At 49.1% G+C, this 12,292-nt stretch overlaps 1 protein-coding gene across 1 annotated transcript in view; it reads left to right on the top strand.

The window, feature by feature from the left end:
- The window catches only part of CYTH4 (cytohesin 4), a 49,368-nt gene that overhangs the window by 5,283 nt on the left and 31,793 nt on the right, over positions 1-12,292 (top strand). The window lies entirely within an intron of this gene.

The raw sequence follows: 12,292 nt of genomic DNA, 5'->3' as shown, positions 1-12,292 counted from the left end.
ATCGGGCAGGTCTGGCTCGTCCTCCGTGCGCTCGTCGACGTCGATCTCCTCTGCTTCCATCTCCCTGCCTTCGTGTTCAAATCCCACGTCCTCCCCCAACACGTCCATGTCCATCTCTCCCCCGTTCCCCTCTGAGGGTGATGCCTGCCAGGGACCCCCCAGCCACTTCCTGCGCCACTGCTCCTCTGGTTGAGTATCCCACCAATAGGAGCGGTCTGAGGCAGAACCCGAGGTTGAACCCTCCGGAGAGCGTATGTGTGGTGCCGTCTCCTCGTCCGAGTCGAACCCCTGGAACGTGCTGCCTGAAAGTGTGGGTGTGAAGAGCCAGTCGTCGAAATACTCGGCTGGCATGGGCCTGTGTGGGAAAATGGCATGGAACTCTTCCTTGAGAAGAGGCTCGTCCAAGGCATAGCCCGGCACCCAACTGTTGGCGCTGGCCGGGGTATCCTCTCTGGCAAGAAGGTATTCTACTCCCTCTTCCCCCCATCTCGAGTCTAAAATCTCTGTGGCTTCGTTGATGCGCTCCCCTCTTGGCGACCCCCCTTCCCTGGGTCCTTCTCTGGGCGGATCTGGTGCTGTGCCTGGCTCCTGAAATCTATGCGGTGCTTTGTAGGGCGTGAGCACCGATCTATGGAACACCGGATGCATTCTGGAACCCTCCGGAAGCGCTAACCGGAAGGCCACTGGATTGACCTGTGCCTGGACTTGGTAAGGCCCTAGCTGCTTATGCCCTAGCTTCTTCTTGGCCAACGATTTGGTCGGCACTGCTTGCGCTGCTAACCAGACCCAGTCTCCCACCTGTATGTCTTCCCCTACTCTCCTGTGTCTGTCAGCCTGCAGTTTGTATGCGTGCTTGGCCAGTTCCAACTGCCTCCTAAGCTGTTCGTGGACTTCCTGCAACTCTGACGCTAAGTCTTCCGCTGCCTGCGGCTCCCCCTCCCCCACTCTCTCTAAACCTGGGAAGGTTCTGGGATGCCTCCCGTTGTTGGCGAAGAACGGCGTCACCCCCGTCGACACGTGCTTCGTATTGTTGTAAGCGAACTCTGCGAGGGGCAGGTAGTCCACCCACGTGTTAGGCTGCTGATTGGCGTAGCATCTCAGGTACTGCTGCATGATGGCGTTGACCCTCTCCGCTTGTCCGTTGGTCTGCGGGTGTCTCGCCGACGCTAGATTGATCTTGACGTTCAGGATGCCCATCAACTTTTGCCAGAAGTTCGAGATGAACTGCCGCCCCCGGTCGGATAGAATAGATCGTGGCAGACCGTGGACCTTAAACACGTGGTCTATGAACAGCCTGGCGGTCTGTTCTGCCGTGGCCACCTTCGCACACGGGATGAAGTGTGCCATCTTGGTAAACATGTCCACCACCACAAGCACTGCCGTCTTTCCCCTCGAACTGGGCAGATCCGTGACAAAGTCCAGGGCCACCCGTTCCCACGGCTCAGACGGCGTCTGCAACGGTTCCAGCAATCCCGCCGGCGGTTTGTGCACTGACTTGGCTCTTTGGCAGGTGTCGCATCTCGAGACGTAATCCGCTACTTCCCCCCGCATCTTGGGCCACCAAAAGTCTCTGGTCACTAGTTCTACAGTCTTTTCTCTGCCAAAGTGCCCGGCAGTGGGGGCGTCGTGTAGCTGCTGCAGCACCCTCGCGCGGAGGTCATTCCCCGGCACGTAGAGTGCTCCCTTGCGGATGAGCAACCCGTCTCTGATCTGGAACTCGTCGTCCTTCACCGTGCCCTTGTGCACCTCCTCCATCTTGGCTTGCGCGAAAGGGTCCTCCTGCAACGCTCGGCGTACGGCGTCCAGATCCACGGTCGCCGAAGCGCAAGCCCACGCTTCCGGTGCGAAAATGTGCTTGGCTGCCGACGGTGCCTCCTCCTCGAGGTATTGCGGCTTTCTGGACAAGGCATCCGCCATGATGTTGTTATCACCCGGGATGTACTCTATCTTGAAGTCGAAGTCCGCGAAGAACTCTGCCCATCTAATGTGCCTCTGATTCAGGAACCTCGCCGTGCGCCAGTACTCTAGATTCTTGTGGTCCGTGCGGACCTGCACTGTGTGTCTGGCTCCGATAAGGAAGTGCCGCCACGCCTTGAACGCTGCATGGATGGCTAGCAACTCCCTGTCCCAGATGGTGTAATTCTGCTCCGACTTGCTGAGCTTCCTTGAGTAGAAGGCGCACGGCCTCCAGTCCCCCTGCTGGTCTTGTTGCAACAGTACAGCTCCCACGGCTCTGTCTGAGGCGTCTGTCTCCACCCTCATTGGTCTGCTGGGATTCACATGCAGCAGCTGCTCCTCGGACGCGAAGAGACGCTTGAGTTTCTGAAAGGACCGCTCCGCTTCCTCCGTCCAGAGAAACTTCTTCTTCTTGGAGCTGAGCGTGTCGGTGATGGCCGCCGTTTGCATAGCGAACCCCTTGATGAACTTGCGATAAAAGTTGGCAAAGCCGACAAACCGCTGGACTTCCTTCCGATTGCGCGGGCTTTTCCAGTCCAATACTGAGCGAACCTTGGCGCTGTCCATGGCGAGCCCCTTGTCCGACAGTTTATAGCCCAGGAAATCCACCTCCGTCACGTCGAACTGGCACTTCTCCAGCTTGGCGTACAGCCTGTGCTCCTTTAGTCTCTGCAGAACTTCCCTGACATCCCTCTCGTGCGCCTCTCGCGACTCAGAAAATATCAGGATGTCGTCCAGGAAGCATACGCACTTCTTGTAAAGGAGTCCCGCCAACACGTGATGCATAAAGGCTTGAAAACAGTGAGAGCCATTTTGTAATCCGAAGGGCATAACTCTGTATTCGTAGGTGCCCAGTGGTGTGAACATGGCCGTCTTCCACTCGTCGCCCTCCCGCACCCGAATCAGGTTGTACGCGCCTCGCAGATCCAACTTGGTGAAAACGCGTCCTTTCCTTACCGTCGCGAGCAGGTCGTCTATTTTGGGCATGGGGAAGGACGAGGGCTTGGTTTTCGAGTTCAAAATTCGAAAGTCCACTACAAGCCTCTTCTGGGGCGTGTCTCGCTTCTTCACAAAGAATACTGGACTGCCCCCTACAGCTTTCGACTCCCGGATGAACCCGCGCTTCAAATTGTGGTCTATGAACTCCCTAAGTTCCTGCAGTTCATCCTCAGACATGGAATACAGTTTCCCTGTTGGCAGCGTCGCCCCCGGCAGGAGATCAATCTTGCAGTCATAGGGTCTGTGGGGGGGTAGCTTGTCCGCTTCCTTCTCGCAGAACACCTCCAAAAATTCAGAATACTTGAGAGGTACTGCTTGCAGCGTGCCCAAATGTAACTGTGGGTCATCCTCCTCCCCTTCTGGTCTAGGCAGAATGCAGTGTTCCGCACAGTAGGAGGAGCCAAAAGTCAGTTGGCGTTGGTACCATGCCAATGCTGGGCTGTGCCTGTGTAGCCAACTCATTCCCAGAACTACTGGCGTGTCCGACAATTGGGTGACGTTGAAGCTGATTACTTCTCGGTGATTCCCAATTTGCATCACCATAGGTGGTGTCTGCTGTACCACCTGCCCCCCTAGCAGTTCCCTGCCATCCACTGTGACAACGTTCAGGGGCAGTGTGGCTGGCAGTAGCGCTATGTTGTGTTGTTGAAGGAATTCCAGTGCGATAAAGTCCGCATTACTGCCAGAGTCAATCGTAATCGGCACTTCTAAAGTGAGACCACTGGGCAGCTGGAGCGATGCGGTGAGCTGCACCACTGGTTTGGGCGGGAGGGGATCCGTGGGCTTCAAAATCTCTGGGGACTTCTTTACTGACTCGCCTGGCTGGCCCCCAGTGCTTCCGTTTCCAGCCAGACTCCTTCGTTTCCCTGCTGTGGTTCACTTTGCTGAGTTGCTCCCATTACTGTCATTGAAGCTGCAGTGTGCTTGTGGAGCCTCTGGGGACACTCTTTCGCCATGTGCTTCGGACTTTCACAGATGTAACACTTCCTGTTCCCTCTAGGCTGCTTTGTTTTGACTGCTCCCGGTGTTAAGGCTCTGGTGGCTGATTGAGCTCTAGCACCGCCGATCTCCATTGGCTCCTCCCCCCCTGCTTGCGGAGGCGTTGATTGTGCACGCGCGACATCCCTGGGCAAGAGGGAGGGCGCTCTGGCTGGTGTGCGTCCCCAACGCCCTTCTTCTCTGTCCCATGGGCGGTCCTCCAGCCTCACCCCCACTGCGAGCGATCTGTCCACCACTTCCTGGGTGCTTTTGGGTCTCTCCCCCCGCGCTATCTCATCCTTGATTTGGGGGTTCAATCCTTCCCAATAAAGATCTCTAACGGGGGGGGAATCCTTGTCCCACCCCAAGGCATTGACCAATGCAAAAAAGCGGGAGTGATACTGCCTCACGCTGGCTTTCCCTTGTCTCAGCCCAAATATGTCCTTACGGGCAATGTCAATGTCTATTTTCGATAGAAAGCAAGAATCCATCGCTTTAATGAATGCAGCTGAACTCTGGAGCGCTGGGTCCATATCTCTCCACAGATTGCGCAGACATGCTTTCGCGTCTCCATGCAAATGAGACAAGATAAACCCCACTTTTTCCTGCTCATCTCTAAACTCTTTTTCCAGCAGTTTCAGCGCAAACTGCACGTCTGCTCGGAAATTGGGGTACTGCTGTAAATTCCCATCGAAGTGCGATACAATGCTGCCTCCTCTCCTCCCCAACCCGATCCCCTCGGATCTGGACCCCGTTTGTGCCTGCTTAGTAAGCACGTCCAACCTGGCTTGGAGATCTCGGCATGCAGCAGCCGCTTCATCCTCTCTTTTCCTGGAGGCGATTATCTCTGCGCTGAGCTGCGTTACCGCTTCTTGCAGGGAAGCAATTTGCTCTTCAGTAGACATGTCGCTTGACTCTTGTGAGCTCCCAAGGCACCAGTTCTCTTTCCTCCCTGCTTCGCTCCCCACACGCCGCTTGAGTCAAAGAGAACTGATGAAAACTTTGAGAGATGGGACTTACTGTCAGAGACTGTCTCTAGGTCCCGGCTCACAAAGGACCAACGCTAGCCGGTAGAACGGTATAAAGTCTTTATTGAAGTGTAGTTTCCATTTCCAAATCCTAGCGTGCGTCTCTACGTCTATTCCCTAGATCGGCGAAGTCCCATCTGAATCTCCGCCTCCTGTACACCAGTTCAAGACCCTAGCCTTGCTCCACCTTTTGCGTCTCTCCTTTCGCCTCTGGGTCCTACCACCCCCCGGGGTTCCTTCCTTCCTGGATGCCTCGGATGCGGACCCTTCGGATTCCTCCCCCTCCCTTCGGCGGGCTTTAGGACCTGGCTCCCTTTCCGGGCTGCTCATTGCGCCTCCCTCTGTTACATTTGAACTTGGCGCGCGCGCGCTGTCTCCGACCCTCCTCTCTACCGTTTCCTCGCTCTCCGACGCAGGCGTGGCTGCTGCCGGAGAGCTGCCTGTCGCTGGTGCCTGGAACTCCTCCCCCCTGCTGCTCTCTGGTGGCGTAGCTGGTCCGGATTTCCAGCTGCTGCTCTCCGGTGGGGTAGCTGGTCCGGATCTCCAGCTGCTGCTCTCTGAATCCCCTCTGGTCCCTCCTTCCTGAGGTGCCCCTCTTGGCAACCCCCCAGCTCTGCCCACGGGAGCCCCTTTCTGTGAATCCTCCGATTCGCTGGAGAGACTTAGGGACCTTGGTCGGCTATCGTCGCTAACTTCTCCCTCCGATTCCTCTCCATCCGTCCCTTCTGCTCCTGAACCCCTGACAGCACCATAATTAAAACACGCAATCAAAGAATCCTATTAAGATGTAAACAACCGTAATTAAAATATTCAATAAAACAAACCCATTAAAATACGGTAATTAAATCAGGTGACTCAGAGCAGGAAATCAAGAGGATGTTTGTGTAAACAGTTGGTGTCCAGAGCCATTTAGAAAACTGCCAGCTACAGAAGTGCAGAGAGAGTGGAAAAGGAGGGGTTAGCAGTGCAGTCCTAGGCATGTCTACCCAGAGGTAAATTCCAGTGAATACAGTGGGATTTACTGCAAGATACGTAAGTGTATTTAGGATTGCAGCTTTATTCATCCTCATTCATAACACTGAAATCAGAGTTTCTCAGTGAGATTGATTGCTAGTTGATTCAGGATAGATTAAAAAACAAAGGTCGTTCTTCATGCAACACCTAACTAATTTATGCAATTCATTGCCAGGAATTGTGGTGACTACTAGCTTCCAAGGCTTTAAAAGGGAGTTAGGTGACTTCATGAAGAAGATGTATCTCAACAGCTGCTAACCATGGTTGTTAAATTGAAAATATGTGTTTATTTTCAACTGGGCAGGAAGACTGAGGTCTCAGGAAGGTGGGGAATTTTTATTAACTCATTTTAAATGGTCAAGTCACTCTTTCTCCACAAGGGTGGTGGACCAGTTGAGATAGTCTACCCCCAGGGCAGAAGTTGTGCCAAAAGTGGATGCAGATTTGCATAGAATGTACATGTGCTAATATGTATATTTAGAATTTAGAACAAGTGCCGTGATTTAAATAGAAATACAATACATCCCACCATAGTGAGGAGGACTGTGATTGAATGACCTGTGTGTCAGCCTGCTCAGTCTGTTGTCCGCATGCTAACTGTTGATGTGCAACTTCATGGCCCCTGTTCTTCATTCATAGGGTTGTTTGTCTCTAAACTGGACTTGGAAACCAGGTAGACCTTCAGACAGAAGTCTGTCCTCTACATGGCAGGACACATGGCTAAACTATCCTCCCCTTCAGGTTGATGCACCTTGATGGTTTCATGAGTACCATTCTCGAGTTAAAAGTTAGCATGACTGTTGATACCCTGGTTTCACTGTGGAATATATGGAGAAGACCAGGTATTCCACATAATTGTTCCTAAGCTTCATCTTCTGTTAAATAAAAAACAGGTTGACTCCTTGGTGTATCATAGAGTTGGAAGGGACCACACAAGGATTGTATAGTCCAACCTCCTGCAATGCAGGAATCTTTTGCCCAAGATGGGATTTCAGACCATCACCCTGAGATGAAGGGTCTCAGACTCTACCAACTGAGCTACTGCAGAGCAATGGTACAAATATTGTGGGACTCTACCTCTGCTAAGTCCAAGCAAGCATTGTTTTTGGTCACTGTTGGAAGCAGGATGTTAAATCAGATGGACTTGGGGGTTGACCCACAAGGATTCTCCTTTTGTTCTTGTATATGCCACACACCAGTGAGCCCCCACTATGATGCTACTGAGAGGTCCTTGGCTAGTGCCAACCTGGACCCCTACCCAGCACTGCTGCTGCTGCTTGAAGTGTCTCAATCCACCTCCCCAGGGTTGATGGAAGGCACGGTTTGACCACAAGTGGAGATCTATGGGGTTTCTACCCTGCTGTATAGGATTGCAGCCTCTGCATAGCAACCGTGAGCTGCTGTATTTGGAATCAATTTCCTTCGGAAGTTCACCAGTTCAAAGAATCCTGGAACGCCTTCATCCGCTGGAACAAGCCTCAGGCCTCCCAGGAGCAGCTTGGTTATCTTGATCTTTTAATTGCTATCTCTTGGGCTCTCATTTGAGAACTTTATTTAATTTCAGCCCCATGACTTTGAATGTTTCCAGAGCTTCCTACAGCCTCTGGTTCTGGTCTCCTCAGATCAAAATGCCATCTGTGAAAAGCTTGGTGCTCTGGATATCTTCAGAAACATGCCACTTACCCTCACTGAGCAGACGGCTCTGCAGAACGCCTCTCAAAGAGGAATTTGCAGAAAGAATATCTCTGAAGTAGGAAGTTGAAAGTACCCATCCGGGCATGTTCTGTGTCCAAGGGCACTTTTGACAAAACACAAGGGAGATTTCAAAAGGTGGAAAAATACTCGGCCACAGCCAGCTTCTTAAATGTTTCTTCTCGCATTGGCTGTGGAAAATCCCACCAACTTGGGCACGTCAAGGTACTGATGCAATGTTCCATCTTCTATTTATCCAGTTTTGACCATCTACACTGCTGCCTCTTTTTCCTACTATCAGGGGCTTTCGTAGTCTGCCGGATCATTCTTGTCTGAAACCCCGGAGGGATGCCAGTTGGTGCAGACAGCATTGAACTAGGTGGACTTGGTATATGGCAGCTTCCTATGCTCTTTACATTTCTATTTCCCAGCTAGAATCCAGAGGCTGGTGCAATTTGGCTTTGCCAGTTCCATGGATAGTTTCCCTTGTGCCCTAGAACAGGAGTGAGGAATCTGTGGTCAGGGACGATGGCAGTTCCAAGTTAAGTGCTTATAACAGTAATAGGAAACCCATGGTCCTCTAAATGTTTTTGGACTCCAACTCCCATCAGCCCCAGCCAACATTGCCAGTTGTAAAGGATGATGGGAGTTATAGTTTGACAACAACTGGAAGGCCGTAGTTTCCCACCTCTGTCCTAGAATAATGTTTGGGACAGCAATCCTATACCCTCTCACCACTGGACCTGAACCCCTCTGAACTCAGTAGGACTTACTTCTGACGTCTTTTTGCAATTAACAAGACCTCAGCATCCATTTAATCACTGAAGTCCTTTTGCTTTCATTTGGACTTATGCACATTTAACCTGGATCGTACGCTAGGAATTAATCCTCTGTTCTGGCTAGCAAGTGTGGGGGCTCTGTGGCATTGAAATCAGTGGGACTTTGCATCCTATGCTCTCTTTTTAAGAAGTAAGCCCCACTGAATATGTGGGACTAAAAGCTGAGCAAACAAATATAGGATCAGGCTGTACAAAATATTTAGTACAGGTGAGTTCCGGCACCTCTTTTCCTAGAAAAATAACACTGCATAAGCCCCTCATATTATCCTTACCACAGCCCCGTGAGGTCCTTTCATCTGAAAGATGGTGACTAGCCCAAGGTCATGCAGTGAATTTCACACATAACTGGGGATTTAAACTCTCCCAAGTTCTAGTTTAATACACTAACCCTAACCGGGTACCCTTTACAATGCATGGCCCATGGTCAGGGATGATGGAAGCTGGATTCCTTCTGGAAGGTACCAGGTTGGAGAAAGCTTGTTGGCTCTCATTATTCACCTTGCTCATCTGAGGATGAGCATCTAACTTTGCAGAAGTGCTGCTTGCCTCCAGGTGATGGATTAACAACACAGAGCTGCTGTATCCTTCAAGGTCTCTATGAAGAACGTCTGATAGCTACATGCCTCCTTCCTGTCCATCCTAGCAGTGCAAAGGTGATGTGATGGCCTCACCCCCGGAGCACAACTGAAACTCAGCTTCTGTTTATCGCACTACAATGTGACCAATGGTGTTAGTTAAAGTGGAAACTGCCCACATAGTTGTGTGACTGGTCCCCGAATGCAGTCGAATGGTAATAACCAGGAATGTATGAAGGTGGGACCTTACTTGAGTGGGTCAAACCCACATACTAAGGAACATGCATGACTAGGCTCCTTGTTTCTACCTCTGCACCTCAAAATCTAGGTCATTGGTTCTCCTTTTCTGACCATATATTTAGCAATGGTATTGCACATGCACTGTAGCATAGATAAAGAGTTTCCAGGACAAAATGGGTGGGACTTCCCTTTTTTGTCCAGACATGAGAAAATAAGATAAAAATAAAAGAATGGTTTACCACAGACTAGTGGCTATGTTTGGAAAGAAAACACAGGACTCAGCTATACAGTTGCAAATGAAACATTTTAAATGTGTTTTAAGTGCAATATACAATGTGATACTAAATGGCAGTGGCGAGCCTTATGGAAAATTCAATGTACAGTGGTACCTCGGGTTAAGTACTCAATTCGTTCCAGAGGTTCGTACTTAACCTGAAACTGTTCTTAACCTGAAGCACCACTTTAGCTAATGGGGCCTCCTGCTGCTGCCACGCCGCCGGAGCACAATTTCTGTTCTCATCCTGAAGCAAAGTTCTTAACCTGAAGCACTATTTCTGGGTTAGCAGAGTCTGTAACCTGAAGCGTCTGTAACCTGAAGCGTATGTAACCCAAGGCACCACTGTATTTTTAAAAATATTTTCTTTAAAAAAGCATTTTCAGAACGCTTTTTATATGTTTGTAGATTCCACCACAATGTGTGAAAAGCATAAGAAACCAAAGTCAGTCCATAAGGGAGGGGGACTCCAAAATGCAAGGCTGGGCATAAACCTTTGTTAGGACCAACCAAAATGTCATGAAACTGAGGTGAGCTTTTAAACTCTCTAGAATTCTTCAGCAGGCAGGGTGTTACCTAAAACAGGAGGAGGAGGGGAAACAATAAAGCAAAAAGGTACAAAAATTAGGCTGGATGTTGTGGCCATGAGGTCAGTTCCAATATGGGGTTTGCAAGCTGAATATGCCCCTGCCAGGTATTACAGGTATCAGATTACACCTCTAGGATTGTGGAATAAAGAAGCAATGACTGTTCCCCATTTCTGAAAACAGCCCTGCATCTTAAACAAAATACCGGTTCCTGTTAGGTACAACATGTGAAGTATGTTTTCAATGTCATTAAAACTGGTATAGCTTGAAAAATAAAACGAACAGAGGACTCGAACGTGGTTTAAAATATATCATGATATTGGATGCCTCCAGACTTGCATTACGGTACTTTGCAGAGGGATTCAAGAGGACACCAGGACATCAGGTTTTGCACAATTAAAGGGCTCTGTTGCCCTAGTGCAACAAATCCACTTTAAGTCAGAAGTGGGCTTTTGGCTGTTTGAAAAGTGACAGCATTGAAAAGCAAGGGATGAACAAAAGACGAATGGGAAGATGCATACACAACCCACAATAACTCACATAACCACCCTGAAAACAAATTGGAATAAATGCTCATTAAAGACTGGAGGCAATACTTTTGCCTAAGCTTTGTGCAAGCAAGTCAGAATAAAGGCTCAATAAATACAGGTAGGTAGCCGTGTTGGTCTGACGCAGTCGAAATGAATGAATGAATGAATGAATGAATGTCCAGTAGCACCTTACAGACCAAATAAGTTTGTTCTGGGTATAAGCTTTTATGTGCATGCACACTTCTTCAGATACACTGAAACAGAAGAGATATTGGATTCTTGTCTCATTACATATGCTAAAGCTATTTTTGGTCATCTGCATACTATCCCTTGCTTTTTCATGTTTGACTAATTTCAGTCGTTAACAGTCATCAACAGGTTTACCATGCCCATTGAGTCAATCACTCATCTCCCACCACCCTTCTGAGAAAAACCCCACCCCACCCTTCCACTAATATAAGGGTCTGATGACTTCTGTTTCAGTGTGCTGCTGGACTATTTATTTATTTATTTATTTATTTATTTATTTCTGCTCAATAAATAAGTTGCCTGGAGGAGTCCTTTTATAATACTTTTTTTTTTTGCTATCATCATCTAAAGAAGTTAGCATTTGCTGCCGTTTAACAGTTACCCCCAAATCTGTCATCTGAAAAGAGGAGTACCTTAGTCTGTCTAATGGTGCAGCTATTCCTGATTCCCGCAAGGAAAATAAACATTGTGATTTCTGAAAACTGTTGAATTCAAAGTCCAGTCTGAATACCCAGTTCCATTTTCACAAACGCTGCAGCCTTCAGAGAAAGAGAATCTTGATGCTGCTGACATTTATTTTCAGCTACCGCAACAGCTTCCCATTTATTGTCAGAATCTTGCTGAGTGCTCTGAGTAATCTTTATTTAACTATGGAGCTGCTGGCCCCCAGACCACTTCTTCTTCTTCCTTTTGGTCTGTAGTGAATCATTCTGTGGTTTTCTCATCTCTGACATCACCCACCCAGTTTCCTAAGAATAAAAGAGGAACTATGTACAACCTAGAGTAACATCTGCGTGTAGCCACTGGTTGATAAATAGCAAGGCCTCCTCTGCCCCTTTAAAAACCACCAGACACCTTAGCTGCCACCACCGCTCCTTAAAAATGGGAGTCAGGATATGCACGCCCAGTCAAGGGGCATTTCCACCAAAGATCTACAGTGGTACCTCGGGTTAAGTACTTAATTCATTCTGGAGGTCTGTTCTTAACCTGAAACTGTTCTTAACCTGAAGCACCACTTTAGCTAATGGGGCCTCCTGCTGCTGCTGCGCTGCCGGAGCACAATTTCTGTTCTCATCCTGAAGCAAAGTTCTTAACCCGAGGTAATATTTCTGGCTTAGCAGAGTCTGTAACCTGAAGCGTATGTAACCTGAAGCATATGTAACCCGAGGTACCACTGTAATGTAAATGTTAGGATCTGGAATGCTTTTGCACCGGGTGTGAATTTGTAATTGTTTGTTAATTATATTTCAACAAAATATTTATCTGATTTGTATTCTTCCCACTCCAGGATGCTTTGGAAGGAAATTATGGACTTGGTAATATTTTGGGAG

The sequence above is a fragment of the Podarcis filfolensis genome (assembly GCF_964270895.1).
Source record: "Podarcis filfolensis genome assembly, chromosome: 10".
NCBI lineage: Eukaryota > Metazoa > Chordata > Lepidosauria > Squamata > Lacertidae > Podarcis > Podarcis filfolensis.
Note: the sequence above shows the minus strand (reverse complement) of the source record. Positions and strands in the feature narration are given on the sequence as shown.